General features: G+C 43.0%; 1 protein-coding gene across 1 annotated transcript in view; it reads right to left on the reverse strand.

The window, feature by feature from the left end:
- Positions 1-18,870, reverse strand: part of LOC144935624 (uncharacterized) — a 59,495-nt gene extending 40,625 nt beyond the window's left edge. Inside the window, exon 1 of the mRNA XM_078862453.1 lies at positions 18,867-18,870. The gene's annotated coding sequence lies outside the window, so the exon portion shown is untranslated. The remainder of the gene's footprint in view (positions 1-18,866) is intronic.
- Between the last annotated feature and the right edge of the window lie 207 nt (positions 18,871-19,077).

A 19,077-nucleotide genomic window follows, 5' to 3' on the forward strand; every position in this document is an offset into this window, starting at 1 on the left:
CTGGCTACCATCAAAGGTTTGTACACGAAGCCATACAAATATACAAACACAGACATAATTTCAACCGTGATGATGGTTACAAACTGAGTAATCATTGGAAAGATGTGATTAACCATGCAAAAAAGATTTAACTACACTTATTTGGACCATCTTATTTGACAGACAACTATTACAGGTTATTGATAGACAGCCAGGCTTGTTTTACCATGTTTAGTTTGTTTCTTTTTTCACACTATTGTTATGTAGGCCAGGCTTAGTCACAAACCGTGCCTCTCCATAACAAAGGCTCAGCCTCTTAAGCCTCACCTTACCATATTAATAAAAAGTGTGCCGTACTTGACCCTTCCCCCTCTCCAACCATTATATATACGGAGTAGTAGCTCTTGCAATCTCTCATTTACTTGATACAGCTGTCGTGGCTGTGACGGTTCCACCTGAAGACGGAAGCTTGTGTTGCCTCCGAAACGTCGTGATTTTTATTTTATTTTACTTTTATTAATTTTAATGTTTTACCTACGTGACTTTACCGAAAAAACCTAAGAATATGGTCGTGTGCAGCCTCAAGGATTCACTGGACCAAACAGTAGTGTCTTGGTTTGCATTTACATCTGCGCTTTTGATGTATCCACTCAAAAAGCGGTCTCTGGACTCCACGTGGCTAGGGTCTCGGGACTTGGCTGTCACCGCCAACCGCATGTTGAATAACTCAACACACCTGCAGTCTTGGTCCCGTAGCCGCCTGCCCGGCAGTCGTCGCTGGTCTGCTCCGGGAGTCCTTTGGTCGTGGTGGGCATAGATTGTCTCTCCCCATACCCAGTGGCGCCCGCTTACATCCACAAAATTATTCCCACCATCACGGGCTCTTTCTCTCTCCCTAGCAGCCAATCAGCTGCCTGTTGCAAGGCGGCAGACATTTGTCTGTCGCCTCGTGGAGTCCAGAGACCGTCTGTCGCCTCCTGGCTCCTATCAATCAACTTGGCATATGCAGCGTCCTCCAATCGGAACCTCTAAAATTTGTTATCTTAAACCTTATTTTTTGTTGGCAATACCTGACACCAATCACGAATAGCACCGCTGACTACTCCCTCACCCCACACCACCTAGCCTGTCCTGACTGGCCAATTTGTGTCCCACCCCCAATTAAGGCCAGACTGAGTGACGCCATTTCACACTCACCTACACCATTTCAAGCAGGACTTTAATACAGTAATTAGAGGTGATAAATCATAACCATATCATGGAACCTGTAATCCGTAGGAGATCGCTAAAGTAGTCCCGTAATTCGCGAAAAAAGTTGTGCCAATGTGATGTGCCGTGAATTATGACAGGAGTAAGCCAGGTGATTCCATTAGTCTACAAAAAATGTGCGAATTACAAGGAAAGTGCAAGCACATGAGCTCCAGTTCAATTAATTCACAATAAATAAGTAGATTATAAGGTTACAATGGTGCAAATCTTCGATATGGCTCTATTTTCAAGCGTTTTTTGCACTTTTTAGACTTAATATCCAAGTAAAAAATCAAGATTTTTGTTCAAACAAATCACATCAGTCCAGCTAGCCTTGTTTATACATGTATAGTGACACAGCGCTGACTGCTGTACAGCAGCTGCAACTGCAGGTGGACATTTTGCGCACACGCCATTGAGCATATACACGGGTGTGCCGGCAGGGCAGAGGAACTGGGGCAAGGGTCACGGTATACCTCATAGGGAGGCCCCTGGAACCCTCTGATGGGTTTGAGAAGGGAGGCGCGGCTAAGGCGGAGCCAAGCCACGTTGAGGGGAATATAAGCAGCGGAAAGCGAGAGCTCTGGGCTGCCGGTTCTGGGAGTGGACTCATCTCGTTGTAGCTGTCGTCGTCGCCGCCTTCATCGCTGCCGCCTTCGCCCGATAATTGTGCAGCTGGACAGTAGTTGACTGTCTCGGTCGACGCCGTTGGTACAACGCGGACAGGGTCGTGTCTGGGCCGGGCCGTATGGCAGCGTGGTCAGTAGTAGGTTGTTAGCTAAATCAGCACTGCCACCGATCTAATGTGAGTATGTACTGTACAACACTGCTGGAACTTGGGTAATGTAGCACGAACAGAGGCATCATTGCCTTCAACAAAATAACTCTTTAATAACTTCCTGTGACAATGGGTACTTGCTTAACGAATTAAAACAATAGACTAAGGGTACCTACGGACTAAAAATACACTAAACACATGAGTCTCACTCAAGGTTGAGAAGCCCCTGTGCAAGGGGAGAGCACAGTTGTCCTTTGTTTGTCAGGTGGGAACTGCAATAGAGTAAGCGAGAGATGAGACAACTCACCAAGGCATGTCCCACTTTCCCTGAGGACCGTTAAACGCAGGACACAACCCGCATTAATGTCCTGAGCACTCTTAACACATAGGTTAAAAAGCCCTGACAGGAACCGGCTATGTCCTGTTCATGAACCAGCCCAACTACCACTTGATTGGCTCTCCCCCATTCATATCATACTCAAGATATTGTGTTATTGATGCAAGAAGCTAGAAGCAAACTCAATTGGCCACCTTCATGCAACTTTCTACAAGACTCCTCCATTATCTCCAGGCTGCCTATGATAGTTTCCCAGCTTACCCTGACCTCTTACCGACTTACCAGCATGGTACATTAAAACCCCGCTAATGCCGCTCTTTGCCATGTGTGGCACAGGGCAATCACATTCTAGTATAACATACAAAATACAAGTGTAAGGGGCACATAAGGATGCCTTGAATAACTTAATTAAGGCTGGAGGTTCCAGGATATTCCAGAAGAAATGGGAGAGGATCAAATGCAGGAGTGACATCAACACAAGGGTTATCGAGAGATTGCTTCCGAATGCGTGTGTGTTCTAGTGAGGGATTTTGAATAAACTCCTTACCTGAACATTGCCTCATTTGGACTCCCTGCCATCTGGTGGCAACGTTGGGATGATGTCTTGTCCTACTCGATGAAACCCCCACCGAAGAGAGTCCAAGTAAGTCTGGGAGGTTGAGGAGGAGAGAGACAAGATGGAGGTGCTGGACGAGTCAAGTCCAGAGATTCCCCTTCTCTTAGACTTCCTCCCCAGGCCGACGCCTGTGACTGCCCCGCAGCCATGGGAGTCATTAGAGCCAGCTCTAGAACCAGCTCTAATGACCCCGGGGCCTGCATCAGGGGCCACCTGGGATGGCCGACCTCTGCTAGAATAAAGGGTGGACTTGCTAGTAGAGGCGGTCACTTGCCTTCTGCAATGGATTGCAGAGGAAAGCAGCAAACCCCAGGATGGAGTGAGGAACGGTTCCAACCACTCCTGCTATGTTCCTGGGTCGGTGCCATCACCAATACACATGATGTCTTTGCTGTCCCTGGCTTCTTCCACCCTCGAGCAGCTGGAGACAAGATTATCCAGACAGCCTTGGTGACTCATTCCTCTTAAAGGTTGGTGGCTGCTGATGGATAACTAGAGGTATGTGTACACCGGTTAGAGGCAACATACAGAGCCTTTGGAGTGGTCGGAAGAGGAGGCCTTCAAGGCGCTACCAATTGCTCTCAATGACAATGGTCTGGCTATGTTTTCGGCCATACCGGGAGAAGAGAGGTCCATCCAGCAGGCCGCTCATAAGGAGATGGCAGAAATAGACGACCCGCCATCCAGCTCCATGCACCGATTCTAGTTACGTCATGCACTGATTCCAGTTTGGTAAAGGAGGCCACGGTGAGGGAGGCATCCTTCAAACCCATGAGAGATTTCTTCAATTCGAAAAGAGCCAGATCTTGATCATCACCCCTGATTTAGCATTTTTTTTCCCTGGGAGGGCCTTAAGCATTGGAATGGGTATCAGATTGCCCGGATTGAGCAAGCCGCAATTCACCAACTCACACTCCCAAGGTTCCCTTACAGTCCATTACTGTATCCAGTATAAATGTATGTATGTATATTATTTGGGTCTTTCGGTAAAGTCACATAGATAGGTACAAATTAATTTAAAAAATATATATAAAATAAACAAATAACTACGACGTTTCAATCACAATACAAGCGATCAACATCAGGATGAAAGAGGGGGAAAGCTGCTGAATGCAGACTGTTTTATAGGTTTAAAATGGGTGTAGTCCTAGGGTAATAAATGAAGTGGGTGGGGCTAGTGATGTTAATGTGAGAAATTAGCATGTTAATGTAAGATTGGAGAGCGGCCTCCATGACGAGTGCGCGGGTGGCTATGTTAATGTGAGAGATTATCATATTAATGTAAGATTGCAGAGCCACCGCGACGTCAAGGTCGGTGTCTAGAGGTGGCCACGTTGGCACGAGAAATTCAACCTGTTTATGTGAAATCGGAGAGCCGAAGCCAACGGGGAAAACATAATAAAAATTAACATCGCATCGGAAGGTGGCAGGATGGGAACATCACAGCCAGTTATGACTTAAACTGGTTGATGATGTCTTTCCAATGATTGCTGAGATTGTACCCATCCTCTCGGTTGAAATTGTGTCTGTGTCTGTATATATGGATGGCTTCATGAACGAATCTTTGTTGATAGCCAGTGGGCTTACAAATTACCTTCGTCTTAGAGAAATCTATTTCATGTGAGCCAACCGCATTAAAACAATGATCAGCCACGGCCGACGTGTTGGTCCTACCGTGTTTCAAATCTGCCTTATGCTTACGAACACGGTCTGAGACATGTAGCTTAGTTTCCCCAATGTAACGACTGCCACAGACACAGCTTCGTTTGTAGATGCCAGGGTATTGCATATCAGGGATCCTATCCTTCACAGATGGGATTAGATCACAAATTTTATGTACTGTGTTAAATCGAGCCTGGATCTTGTGTTTGCTCAAGATTTTGGAAATCTTTTTGGTGACCCCTGCTATGTATGGCAAGGTGATGGTTTTGATTGGGTCCTCAGATGGTTCTTTCCCAATGGTTGGGGTGGTAGCTTTACGGATTACGGATTGTGTGGTCCATTCATCTTGAAAGCTTGGTGCACGTGTTTCAGTTCACTGGCTAGGTGATGATGGTAGGAGATGCATCGAGCTCTATGGTGTAGAGTTTTAATGAGGGAATTCTTCTGGGATGGATGATGGTGGGAGTCAGGTTAAGGTAGGCATCCATATGAGTTGCTTTCCTGTATACAGAGTTTTCCATTGAGCCATCTGGTCTCTTTTCGATTAGAACATCCAAAAATGGTCATCCTTTTCCACCTCCATGGTGAATTTGATGGCTGGGTGTATGGAATGTGGTTGAGGAATTGGTTCAGACACGTTCGTCATCTGGCCACATGGCCGACCAGCTCTGAACCAATTCTTCAACCACATAAATCCATACACCCAGCCATCAAATTTAACATGGAGGTGGACAAGGATGGCAAGCTACCATTTTTGGATATTCTAATTGAAAAGAGACCAGATGGCTCAATGAGACACTCTGTCTACAGGAAAGCAACTCATATGGATGCCGACCTAAAACCTGACTCCCACCACCATCCATCCCAAAAGAATTCCCTCATCAGAATTCCCTCATCATCAGGGTCTTTGTAAATGGGTACGTGGTAGAAAAGGATCCTCCTGAACACTTGCTGACCAAACAGAGGCATTTTTGCCCCATTTATTAAAGAACACTTTTGGCAGCAAGATGTTGTGCGCTTCACCTTACTACCCACAAATGGCTGGAATGGTTAAATGACTGAATCAGACTATTTTGGCCATATGTCTGGTGGTCAACGACAAACAAACCGATTTGGATCAGCACATCTCTGCCGTTCTCACAGGGTATCGGCTGGTTCTACACGGCCGCCACAGGATTTTTCCCATTCTGGCCAGGATTTATAGGGTTTTTTTTATATTTTATTGAAATTTATTTCCATTTTTGTAGTAGTTCGCCGGACTTTCAGATAGCCGGACTCAGGCCCTTCACTGTTAGTCCGGCTCGCTGAGGTTTGACTATATACATTTTCAAAAGCGCTTACAGTACAGTACCGGATTTATTCATATACTTTTAATGAGAAAAATAATTGAACTAAATCAGGGATAATACTGTAATGAACACACATTCATATTTGATCAGTGCTATAATTCTCATCAACTGATATTACACGTGCTTAATTTCTATGGCACGTAGCCTTTCTCCCTGAGCCCCATTGGTAATTAACACACGGAGTGTTTTTTTAATTACTATGATCCCAGTCTTTAGGGACCACGGCTGGGGATGTACCCAGTTCCTTACTGGATATCAACCATCAAAGACGTCACGAGCTCAAAGTTGCTGCCTTATTTTGGGAAAACAAATCTTTAATGTGACAGTGATCTTTGGAGAATCAAAGTTATTCGCAAACCTGTAATTTAGGAAATTCCTGAAAAAACTGTTTACTAACTGTAGTAGAAATTGTGGACATTTTCAATCCCAATAAAAATCACACTATAGTAATATAGAGGGTGGTCCATATGACTTGTGACCCCCAATTAATTGACCCCTAAAATATTTCCATTGCATATTAATTTCTTTTTTTAAAAATCTTTACTTTAAAAATATGAAGCTTTAGAGAATTAAATGGGGGTCACAACACATCTGGACCACCCTGTACATTCTAGGATTTAATTCAGTAGTCTTAAGGGATATTATATTTTTCATGTTTTCATTATATTGAATTGCACATTTTTCTGTTGTTACATACTAATAAGCAAATGTTCAATGCGCCAATACCCACGTATACACTGAGCAGCTCAGAATATTTAGCTGCATATGCCATGCCGCTGTATTCATGCGTCTGGATCTAAACTTACCATCAAAAACAACCCTTTCCTCTCAACCCCCAACTGATGTGGATTTTTATTATACCCATTTTAAATCAAAGAATGTAATTATACTGTACTCTAGTTTGGAGTCTGGGGATTAAAGTGCTAGCTTATACAAGCTGAAACTGGCTAGAACCGGCTGAGGGATATTTTTTTTTCAAGGTGAAAAGCAAAACCTGAACCGGTGTTCTAAAAAAAACGTACGATGGAATTACTATATATTAAAGACCGTACAAGACATCGTTGCAATGGAAGAGCAAATCATCGTAACGGTGACGCGCATTATGCTTGATTTGTTTATGTTATTTAAGTCAACACTTTTGGCTTACAAAGTGGCGCTGGACAAGCTCCCCACGATCCACGTCGGATTTTGTTGAACGCTGCACCACCGGCATTGGCTTACAGGCTCCCATTATTCTGGGAGATAAATAACCTCCCTCTCCTGATTTTCGCGACTCTCTACCAGGGAGCAATTCACAGCGGGCTTAAAATATATAATGGTTTAAAATGTTATTTTTGAAAGATGTTGAAACAGGTTAAAATATTTTAACCCATTTCAAATAATGCTGTCTAAGCACTCGTATCGTCATAAAGCATATGTTTGCATTTTTAAAAAAATCTGTACATTATGTACAGTACTACAATATCACTATAACATTTTATGCAACAGCGAATTCTCTATAGAAAAAAGAACTCGTACAATTGACTGTTTTGTATTTTGCAAGACAGTAGTACTTCATAGCTAATAAATGTAAAAGAAAAGATATATTTACATTAAACCTGCAATAAATTCGCCTTGCATGTGTGCCTGACTGCAAAGATTTCACCACATGAGTGAGAATATGATAATTCACGTCTCAAAATGGTGCTCGTGACTCGCTGATCTGCCCTCTCCTACAGTGCTTACTTTTTCTTAAACCCGAACAGAAAAATCTAACAAATTAGGATACGTGTCAGCTCATATAGCAGCTACAGCAATTGCCCTTCGTGTATTTATCTTTAGTCTGCACCTGCACTCAAAGCTTCTCACGTTTCTTCATTTCTTATTACCATATTTAATGCTATAAATGAATTGCAAAATCTGCAGAGCTTTTTTTACATGTGGAGGTTTTTTTATGTTGATATACTGTAATTATAAAGATAACAATATACGTCACTGCAACTGCATTTTAAAAGGCTCCAGCGTCTCCCAATGTTCAGGGGATGTTTTGTTTTATCTGAGAATTTTGTGACCCTATTATTTTGTCAGCCATACAAAGAAGGGGAGACGGATAGGTGGGGGAGGGGTGGTTAAGCTAACAATATGGATTCCTTAAGACATTAATGAGATGTTTTGATAAGTAGATAAAACCTTTTACGGTGTATATATAGAACAAGGTGTAGGTAATTATGTTAACCCCCTTATTCCTAAACACCCATAATCAAGGCCTAATACAGTATGGTATGCGAGTTTTAATATTTAGGAGTTCTGTATGTCCACATCCAAGGTTAGGTGTAGGACTACATGCATGAGGCAGTTCAGCAACCCCCCACCCTCCATATGAGTTGCAGTGATGATTACATTCAAGAATCGATTAATTAGTTTTTTAAAAATACAGGCCACACATAATAGGAGTTTTAAATAAGAGTCACGGATAAGGGGAGTTCCACTGTAATAGATACTGACTTAATGTATGCAATGAGCACATGCTCAAATGCATGAGCATAAGAATAATTTTAAATCAATGCATATATATGTGGTTAGTATAAACCTAACCAAATACTTTTATTTGTCAAAGTTGTATTTGTGAAATAAAAATATTTTGGATTGGTGGAATGCAAAAATAAATCTAAAGAGAGCCCTGTTCATCCATAAAATTCTTATTGACAACTCTGCGCTATACTTAGCTCATTCGTTAAACCCATTGTCAAATGCAGGAAACCTAAGACGTTCATCTAATTGAATTTTAACTCTCCCAAGAACAATAATTGGAATAGGTGACAAAGCCTTTGCCACTGCATCACCAACGTTTTGGAACAGCCTTGATTTCTCCATTAACATTATAAATCTTCCTTCAATAAATATTCTCAAGCAGAAGAATAATGCTGGCTACAGGCACATTTGTCAATGTGATCTGTAAATTAAAATCTTAACAATGTATCGATAATTTAAATTTTAAACTATGAACTTATTGAAGGACTGTGTGTTGTCTTGGTATGGTCTGGGACTGTTGTTTTACTGCCTTTCCCAAGCTTGATAATTGATGTACTAATGCAATTTGAATTTATATACGTTCTTTAAGGGGCACCACGGTGGTGTGATGATATCTTCCTCGCCTGGGATGCAGGAGGTCGGGGGTTCAACCCCGACCCTGACGCCTGTATATTTGGGGTTTGCATGTTCTCCCCGTGGTCGTGTGGATTTTTCTCTGGGTCTTCCCGGTTTTCCCTCCACATTTATAAATATGCATTTAGACAATTTTTCTGCAATAAATTTCCACGTGATGAGCCACTTCGTTGAGATATCACTTGTGGCTAGGTTGCTTCTGAAAAAATTGCTAATAGCTCAGTGGGCCTTCCCTGGCAAAATAATAGTTGGATTCGTATGCTGTATATATTTTAAATGATTTGTTTACATTTCCTCTACTCTGCACTCATATCGTGTTGGTATTTCTTGTTCTTGTAACGTTCTGAGCTGCCCCTACTGGACATGTGAAAAAAATTACATCTCATTGGATTCCTGCAGTATTCTGATTCTGATATGTAAGATAAACGGGAAATGAATATAAGTGTAGGCATTACCTCAAATATACATAATGAGAATTACTTTTCCTGGGTACTTCAGCCTCACAGTGGCAAGGACAAAGACCCCCCGTGTAGCCTTACCAATCTGTAGGGGCAAGTCCTGTTAGCAAGTACCTATGAAGGCCGGAAAAGCACACAAGGGGGTGCGTGACCAGCAGAACGCCCGGCCGCCTTTTTGTCCCCAGTAACGACGTTTATGCATCGCACCAGATCCTGATTTGAGGCTGAGTCTGTCTATTACCACTCTCAGTATAACCATCACTGCTCTTGGGCCTGAACGGGAATCAAACTCGGGTCGCCGGGCTCATAGTGCAGTGCGCTTAACCGCTACACCACCTCTCCACTCTACAAAGGCTCACTCACAGAGAAAAATATCCCCAATGTAGCCTTCACAGGCTGCTAGGACAAGTTACAGCGAGTACCAATTAAGCCCAACAAGACACACAAGAGGGTTTGTAGCCATAACCACTCCCAAGCTCTCTTTGTGCCCACATTGCTGGTGTTTACACAGCGTACCAGGGACCTGAGTACAGAAGGACTGTGTGAAAATGCACAGTCGGGAGGCGATTTGCATACGCACCGAAAATGCGTAGTGAGAAAAGTTAAGTCCGCAGCCATTTCGCGGACATGCACGGGGTACTCGACCCTTGCTTTGGATTGCCATCACTCCAGCTCCACCAGCCAATCGGCTGTAATGTGACTTCACCTACTCCTACTGCAGCCAGTGCCGGATTATCCTCGTAGCAAAAGTAGCTACATATGCCACGGGCCTCGCACTTTCAAGGGCCCCGCGCTAAATGCTTTCAAGCTATCAATTCCGGTTCAGTGATTCTGCACTTGCTCTATTACTATAGTACTATACTGCCTTGAACTTTTATGAACGACTGGATGTTTAAGATTAGCGATTTGTCGTATTATCTGCCTGTATAGCAAATTAAAAAAATATAATTACTTTACTATGCAAGTTAAAAATGTATGTGTTTTAATATTTATGGGTTGTTTTAAATTTAGAGGCCCCTTTATAACATATGCCCGCACGAGCTTAATCCGACACTGACTACTGCAGCAGCACTTCTCTTTTCAGGAGAGAAGAGAAAACTTCGCGCATGATTCGGTGGACACCCTGGCTTATGGTGTCCACCGGCATGACATTTGCCTGGAATGTAGCAGCAGCAGAGGCACGCGGGAATGGAGCACGCGTGGCAGAGTTAAGCACAGTTATGTCGTGTACGTCATAATAGTTGAAGTGTAGTCGCAATGTTAACCATTTTAAGAATGTTATTGTACAATGCAATGTTAATCTTTATCATATCGTTACAATATTTAACCATATTTAAGAGGTTATAAAAAAAATCACGTCCTGTAGTAGAATGCAATGGCAATGGTAATGTTATAATATATATTTATCGTTCGATATCAATCTGAACATTTATACTGGAGAAATCTGATGAGCTATGACGCTCTTTTCCCAGATGTCCAGTAGTGGCGGGTCAGAACTCTTTAACAACAGACAATACAAAAACACGATAGGAGTGAAAAGTATAGAAAGGTAAACAAATAACTTAAAACACACACAAATAAAGTGGCTAATCATGTGGACATTTACAGCAGCAAAATAATCTCAATGCATGTTTCTAAATGTGGAAGGAAAAATCGGAGGACCCGCAGATAAAAATCCACGTGACCACGGGGCAAGAGAGAGAGACACGCAAACTCCAAATATGCAACCATGCACCACAACAACCGCTCAACCACAACCACAAAAACCCCTCAACCACAACATACACCCCAACATCCGCTCAACCACAACAACCACTCAACCACAACCGTACACCACAATAACCACTCAACTACAACCGTACATCTCAACAACCACTCAACCACAACCATTCACCACAACGACCTCTCAACCACGACTGCTCAACCACAACTATACACATCAATACTGAAACTTCCACAGCCATACACCTCAACACTCAAACTTCCACAACCATACACCCCAACAAACACTCAATCTGAGTCGACCTCTGGGAAACCCAGGACTTGTTCAGATAATCACCACTGTTGTTAGCCATTAAGAAGAGTAATCGAACTCGGGTGTCGAGTTTGTGATGCAGTGCACTAACATCAGTGGCGGCTCGTGGTATTTCCACTAGGTGGGGCTGTTGTGAGTGACCTCTGAAAAGATGGTGTTATAATTAAGAAAAACCTCGTCGTGTTATTGGCTTTCCCGTGAAAGTGATATACAGTAACTGTCTTATCTACCAACAGTAGGCATTCATGAACAATACGAAACAAAACAACAAAGCACTCAAATGCTGTCCCCATTAACTTCAAGTCCACACTACACCACCCCTTCAACACTGCCAAAAGCCTAAATAATAATTAAAGATCAGCTGACACGACTCAGCAAATTAGCTAAGGCAACCAAGACACCGCATATTGTACAATAGCGGCCACATACCGTCGTACACCCACCTACGTGTAGGCCGTGAGCTGCTATATTTGCACAGTGCAACCTAGCGTTGTGACATCGTCAGTAAAGCCATGGGCGCCGTTTTCACCGCCCTGAATGGGTCTTAAACGCCGGAGCTAAAATGCGAAGCTCATCGCAATGAATGAAGGGACATCTATCACTCGGACGCCTTCACAGCCGCCTCCCCGAGACCACCCCCCTAGGCACAAATCAAACTGTCTTGCAGTGGTTTCTAACATGAACAACTTAAAATGTTATCTTCATTCGGCAATTCACGTTGAAAGAATCATATTTTTTTGTTTAAACGCAACAAAACAATTAATAGAAAACTATTGTTTTAAATTAAAACTTTCGTGACTGCAGGAATTCATATGCTTTGGTTATTTTGGTAAAGTCACGTAGATAGAAAAAATAAAATAAAGTGAATAAAAAATAAGAAATAATAAAAATAATACTGTAGCCTGGTTCTTAATCGGAGTGTACTGGCAGTCTATAATGTAAACTGTAGCCTGGTTAAGTTTGGTGAGTGTCCTGGCAGTCTATAATGTAGACTGTAGCCTGAAAAAAAACAAATAAAAAACAAACAAAAAGCCACGACGTTTCGATCGCAACACAAGAGTTATCATCAGGAAAAGGGGGGTTAGCCTCTAAAGGCAAACTGTTTATAAAGGTTTGGAGATGGGCGTAGCCCAAGTGTCTCAGCAGCATGGGCGGGGCAGCTGATGCCAATCCACTGCCCGTGCCACTGCCGGTGTCGTTGTTGTCTCCTGCATTGGGCATCAGCTGCCCCGCCCATGCTGCTGGTGCTGCTGAGACACTTGGGCTACGCCCATCTCCAAACCTTTATAAACAGTTTGCCTTTAGAGGTTAACTCCCCCTTTTCCTGATGACGACCGCTTGTGTTGCGATCGAAACGTCGTGGCTTTTTGTTTGTTTTTTATTTTTTACTATTTATATTTTTCAGGCTACAGTCTACATTATAGACTGCCAGTACACTCACCGAGGTTAAGAACCAGGCTACAGTCTACATAATAGACTGCTAGTGCGCTCACCGAGGTTGTCTACATTATAGACTGCCAGTACACTCACCCAGCTTAATAACCATTGCTACAGTCTAGATTATAGACTGCCAGTACACTCACTCCGATTAAGAACCAGGCTACAGTATTATTTTTTATGTTTATTCACTTTATTTTTTTCTATGTATGTGACTTTACCGAAAGAACCAAAGAATAAAAAAACGATTATTATTAGAAACATGTCTCATCTCCAGCTGCTTGGTGGGTTGGCGCTCCAATGCCACTAACACCAGTTGTCAATCTACTGCTGGATGAAGACCTTCACATGCCACAGCTCTCCAGTGATCCTGTGATAGAACAATTTTTCCAGAACCTGTACATAAACTGATTTTATCGCGCAAGCCCCTCGGTGTACCTACACACGGATGCGATGCACTCGTTGGTTGCCACTCCGTTATTATTCTTGACCATTCTCCATCATCTCTTCTGCAAGCCCACTAACAGAAAATGGTGTTTTCTGTCTCACTGCCTTCATCGCTTTCTCTGTGTCACAATGCATTTGTGTGTCTCTGTGTCTGTGCGTGTCTCTGCATATGTGTGTGTTTTCCTGTATCTCCGTTTCTTGTTGCACGGGGATACAGAGAGGGGACACGTGTCCTTGAAGCACTTCACTTTATTACCCACAATTTTTTTGTGGATGAAGAGGAGTAGCATGGCAAATTCATCCTGCAGTCCACACCAAAATTTTATTGCACACTGGATCTTTTTGCTCAAGCTTACCAAAGCCTAGGATTCTCACTTGACATTGAGAAGACAAAGGTGCTATATCAGCCTGCCTGAGGTCTTGCACATGAGCCATCACGGATCACCATCGAGGTACAGACTTTGGAGACAGTGGTGCACTTCTTTTAACTCAGTAGCCACCTCTCACAAAGTGCTAACATCGACAATGAGATTCAGCACATGATCCATTGCGCAAGTGCTTCCTTTGGGAAACTGCTCCGACATGTTTTAACTGACCGTTACCTACGGAATGACACAAAGATACAGGTCTATAATGCAGTTGTCATTTCTACATTCCTCTTTGGTTGAGAAACCTGGGTGACCTATCGACAACACCTTAAGAGTCTGAAGAGGTACCACCAACGATGCATCCGGAAAATCCTTTGGATCAATTTGGAAGACCGCCGCACTAATGCCAGCATCCTCACTAAAGCCAATGTCAACATTGAGGCAATGATCCTCATTCACCAACTTCGCTGGACTGGACATTGTGTGCAGATGCCAGATTCTCATCTCCCCAAACAATCCCTCTGCTCCCAGCTCACCCATGGTCAGAGATCTTGTGGTGGTCAGAGGAAATGCAACAAAAGGACACACTAAAAGCATATTTAAAGAAAACTGATGTGGACATCACAAGCTGGGAGGGAGGGGAAAGCTGTAAATCAACCTCAATGGTGATACATCATCCATCTGGCAGTGGTCCGCTTCCATGAGAACCCAAAAACCTCTATTGGATCTATGAGAAGCGTTTTGCCCTTGAAGCTGAAAACAGAGAAGGAAAGGGAAATAACCCTCTGCTGGCAACGGGCTCGCGAGGTAATGCACCTTTTACCGGTGGGTTTGGGGTTCCAGAATCGACTCCTGAGTCATCTCAGGACCCATATGTAAATCTCTGGTAGAGATCAGCCTTTAATCGAGGGATTGCTGCACTTCCGATTAGCATGGTCGGCTACGTACTGTGTGAAAGAAGTAAAAAATGCATATATACATTGCTGATGATGAGAATGACCTATCCCTGATTATTGCAGAAAGGAATTGTGTGGCAAATTCACCCTATTACGCACGGGGTTATCCACAATGTTATACTCTGTGGATTACAGGAATACAATTTCCAGGGATAATAAATTCCGCAATATTGGTCCCCCATATCACCGTGGATAAGAGGTGTTTTGTATATTTTTACAATATATTTGTCAGCCGTGTTAACACGCCACGTTATGCAAATAAGTACCCTGAAATGTTATATGGTAGGTGTACACTGTGTAATGAGATTAAACAATTTTCATTCTCGAGTCATAATCTATCAAGTTTTTATCAACTACATTACCCTAAGTTCCTCCAATAGCCAATATGACTGCTGATTTAGAACTAAAACATTCTGAACTCTTTACTGCCTAAGAATAAATAGGGAAGAAGAGAGTTGCCTCGTGTCTAAAACAAATCTAGTTGTAAATTAGATCTGAACTGATGCCATGAGGAATTACATTAATAGGATGTCACAAATGACAAGGGAACATATGTTCAAGCTCATTTATCACAAAACATTTCAAGAGTGAGCAGAAAGACTGCGGGCAATTTGCAGAGCAAGCCAGTCAACATCGAGAGCAAGCATCTGAACCACAGATATGAAGTCACCTTCAAAGTGTCAAGGAGCATGTCACAATCATTAAAGTAGTTATAGTGAAGATAAGTGCATTTTTTCACGGGAATCATTTAACAGTAGGTCGTGGGACAAAGATGGCTGGAAAAATGAAACAAAAATGGCCACAACCATAAATAGCAGCCTCTTTGTTAGGTGGCTGTTTTTTTTATTATTATGTAATGATATATGTGCCAAATTTGGTGCTTTTATCACCATTTCAACGAGTATTCATGCTATCTGCTCCACTATCAAGACAGGTCAGAGTATGCAGTTCATGTCTAAAATATGTAATGAGGTACCATCGAATGCAAGCCCAGACCACAAAACCTAGAGTCGAGCTCATCTCTGACAGTACTTATGCTTGAAGGCCTCTCCATACCACGTCATGGTGGTTGTTTGACCATACTTCACTGTACTGTTCTGTGCAGGTTGTGACATTTTGGCTCGAGATTAGTTGATATCTCACCACAAATGTTAGCTGAGGCCTGGAATATAAATCAGGTAACCTGGTTCATAGTACAGAGAGGACTAACCACTGTGCCACGTATACAGTATGTCATTAATTTTTCGAAAAATGTTGTTCTAAAAACATTGGTTGTGAATACTGTACACTCGCATACTTGTGCTTTTTCCCGTACAATAGTGAAGAACTGCATGTTTGTGTAATTGCTATATATTTGTGTAATTCAAGTTGCATTCATATACAGTAAGCGTACTTCGTTAAACCCCGTGTGCACTGCTTGTTAAGGCCAAAAACATGGCACTCGAATTTCGTACAACATCAAAAAGTCCCTTTGCAGCCGGTGTAGGAAGATCCATAACACACCTAGATAGCGATGTGCTCTACTTGCAGCAGGGCTTGTCCAAACGAGTCACAACCAGTTCGATCTGGTCGGGTCTATTCAAACTGGTAGCCGCAAGAGACAGGCTGTTCCTGGGATGACAAGGCGACTGAAATGGATTATATAAAACACACAACAACAACCCGCTTTGTTGTCACACAACAGTCCAGTTTCTTTAATTATTTCCGCCCAAAACGTCATTGTTTAACCTCGACTGGTTTACATATTACACGGGACGGCGCGAGAGAGAGGGGAAACATTAACGGGATTGATCTTGATACACTGAAGTAAATAGGAATGGAGTTTTTTTACACTGCCATTTGGTGACTCCGCTTCACTTTTTGCGGCACACACCGAACCGCAAACATTACTCACAAAGGGCACAGACCACCCAGCCCCACCCAACCCTCGTCGTTGGTACTCTCCACCAGGAGTTGGCCGCAAGTGAAAAAAATAAAGATAACAGTTGCTGGGAGAGTGGCCGTGTGGGTTGGGGGGGGGAAGAGGTTCTCGGCTTATTACATTCCTCTTGATTTTTTTTGCCTTCCAGTCCTGGCTTGCCACTGTTGGAGAGCATTTGATTGATTTTTTTTAACCCCTTAGGGGGTGGGGTGAGGGACAGGCTATACACACTTCAATGTCCTCAATGCTCAACCTCCCTTTTACCCCCTCCCAAGGTGTGTGCTCGCGTGTGATTGATTTGAGCTGGAGTTATGAGGCTGATGAAGCTAGATTCGGGTGCTTTAAAACCCATTGTGAATTAATTCCACCGTTGCGTTCCCGTATGTCAATGTAACTACAGGAATACAGGAATGGGGTTTTCGTGTGGCAATATTATTTTACAGGACATGTACATACCACCATTAACCCACTGTGTCAGAAGCACACGTAGAGGTTTGCAGTACTGTACTTCACATTTGACCTTCAAAATTTGACATTTAACATTTGTGTACACTTGATAATTTTTTTTACATGCGATTTTCTCCATAACCCCAAACAAAATATTTACCAATCCAGTTACTTTTCAAAAACCCAGTAAACATTGAACGTTGGGCCAAAAAACTTTGTTTACACGGGCCAAACGTTGCGTGTTTACTGAGAAAGCTCTTAATTTTCCATGTCACCCTCCACCCTCCATCAACCTTCAACTCCCCTTTCAATTTCCACATAAGCTTTCTCCCTTACCAGCAAAATGTCTCCCATCACATCCCAATCCACGGCTGACTCCACCCTGCCTCTCCTCGCCTCAATCTCTAACCGGTGTACCATTCCCAAAACTTGAATGTGATTGGAATGGCATTTTCATGTTTTAGGCCATGGTTTTTCAATAACTGTTGAGATTATGAAATGCATTACGTTTTACTGTATGGCTTGTTAAGGGGTTTCTCCAGCTGAAGGAGAAAATAAAAATCCGAACAAATGTAATAACAGTGCAATCTCAAAATAGGCACTGTCTTATTTATAAAAGGTTTTTTTGGGGGTTATATCGCGGAAATATAAATGTGTTGTTAACCCACCAACACCCGAAACAGCCAATGAGTAAGGTTTATCACAATCATGGCAAATTGCCCGATGAGGCTGGTTGTAATCACCAGCGAAACGTCATGATACTCAAATTGTAAATATTGTGGGTTTACTCTCCAATACACCCGTGTGCTGAAGTAGTAGCTAATTGCAACGTTTTGTTTACGGGACAAACCTTACCAATTGGCTCTGTCGGGTGATGGTGAGTTAACAAGACATTTATATTTACGTAATATAACCAAAAACAATTATTTATTAAAAATAACATTGGTCGCGAAACCCTATGTGTTAAACTAATTACAGTAGTCTGCCCTAGCAAACACTGCAGTAGAAATAGAGAGTAGTGACGTTGACCATGGTTTTGTATCACACTGAAATTTAGTCATCTGACTCCCAGATGACTCAATGGCTATGTTGACCAATCTTGATTTGAAGCTTTCGTGACTGCAGGAATCCATACTCTTTGGTTCTTTCGGTAAAGTCATGTAGTTAGAAATATGTTGACCATTTTTTTTATTTTGCATAATTGTAATAAAAGACATCCACGACAATGCTTGTCAGAGTGCTTCTTTAATTAAAGGTAGTACGGCACAGCTTCGCTCCCTCCCCCTCTGGGTGATTTCCCTCTTTTCAACACCGTAGACGAGGCGTCCCTCTCCGAGTACCCCTGTTGGCTCACTTCACTCTCCCGGCCTCGCCGCTGACTGACGGTGTGCCAGAAGGAGGGGTGAATTCTGTTGGAGGTTCCACCACGTGGCCCGTGGCGAGGAGGGGATGAGCAGCGATGCGGTCCGGAACCCAGGCTTCCCACACCGACCATGAGTCCTCCCCTCCCTCTCCTTATATTCACCCCGGCAGAGCTAGGCTCCGCCACTAGCCACGCCTTCTCGTTGAACCTTCCCGATGGTTCCAGAACCTCTCTGTGCGACTCTGCCCGTCCTCCCTGGCCCAGATATTATCCCCCCTTCGGATTGGATGCTGATTACGTAATGGTGCCTGTCCCTGTTACCCTCTGGCACCCCCTGGATGGCACTCTCTCATTACATCACCCCCCCCGTAATGAAAAGACTAGCCGTCCCGGCTAGAGATGAACCAAGTAATGAGGAGACGCATGCGCGGGAAGCATGTGGTGTGTGTGCAGAGGGGTTGCACCCAATAGGCTGAGGGCCCATAACAACATATAACCATGAACAAAATAATAAATGAACAAAGGCAGCAAA

This window comes from Lampetra fluviatilis, chromosome 1, assembly GCF_964198595.1.
Source record: "Lampetra fluviatilis chromosome 1, kcLamFluv1.1, whole genome shotgun sequence".
Lineage (NCBI taxonomy): Eukaryota > Metazoa > Chordata > Hyperoartia > Petromyzontiformes > Petromyzontidae > Lampetra > Lampetra fluviatilis.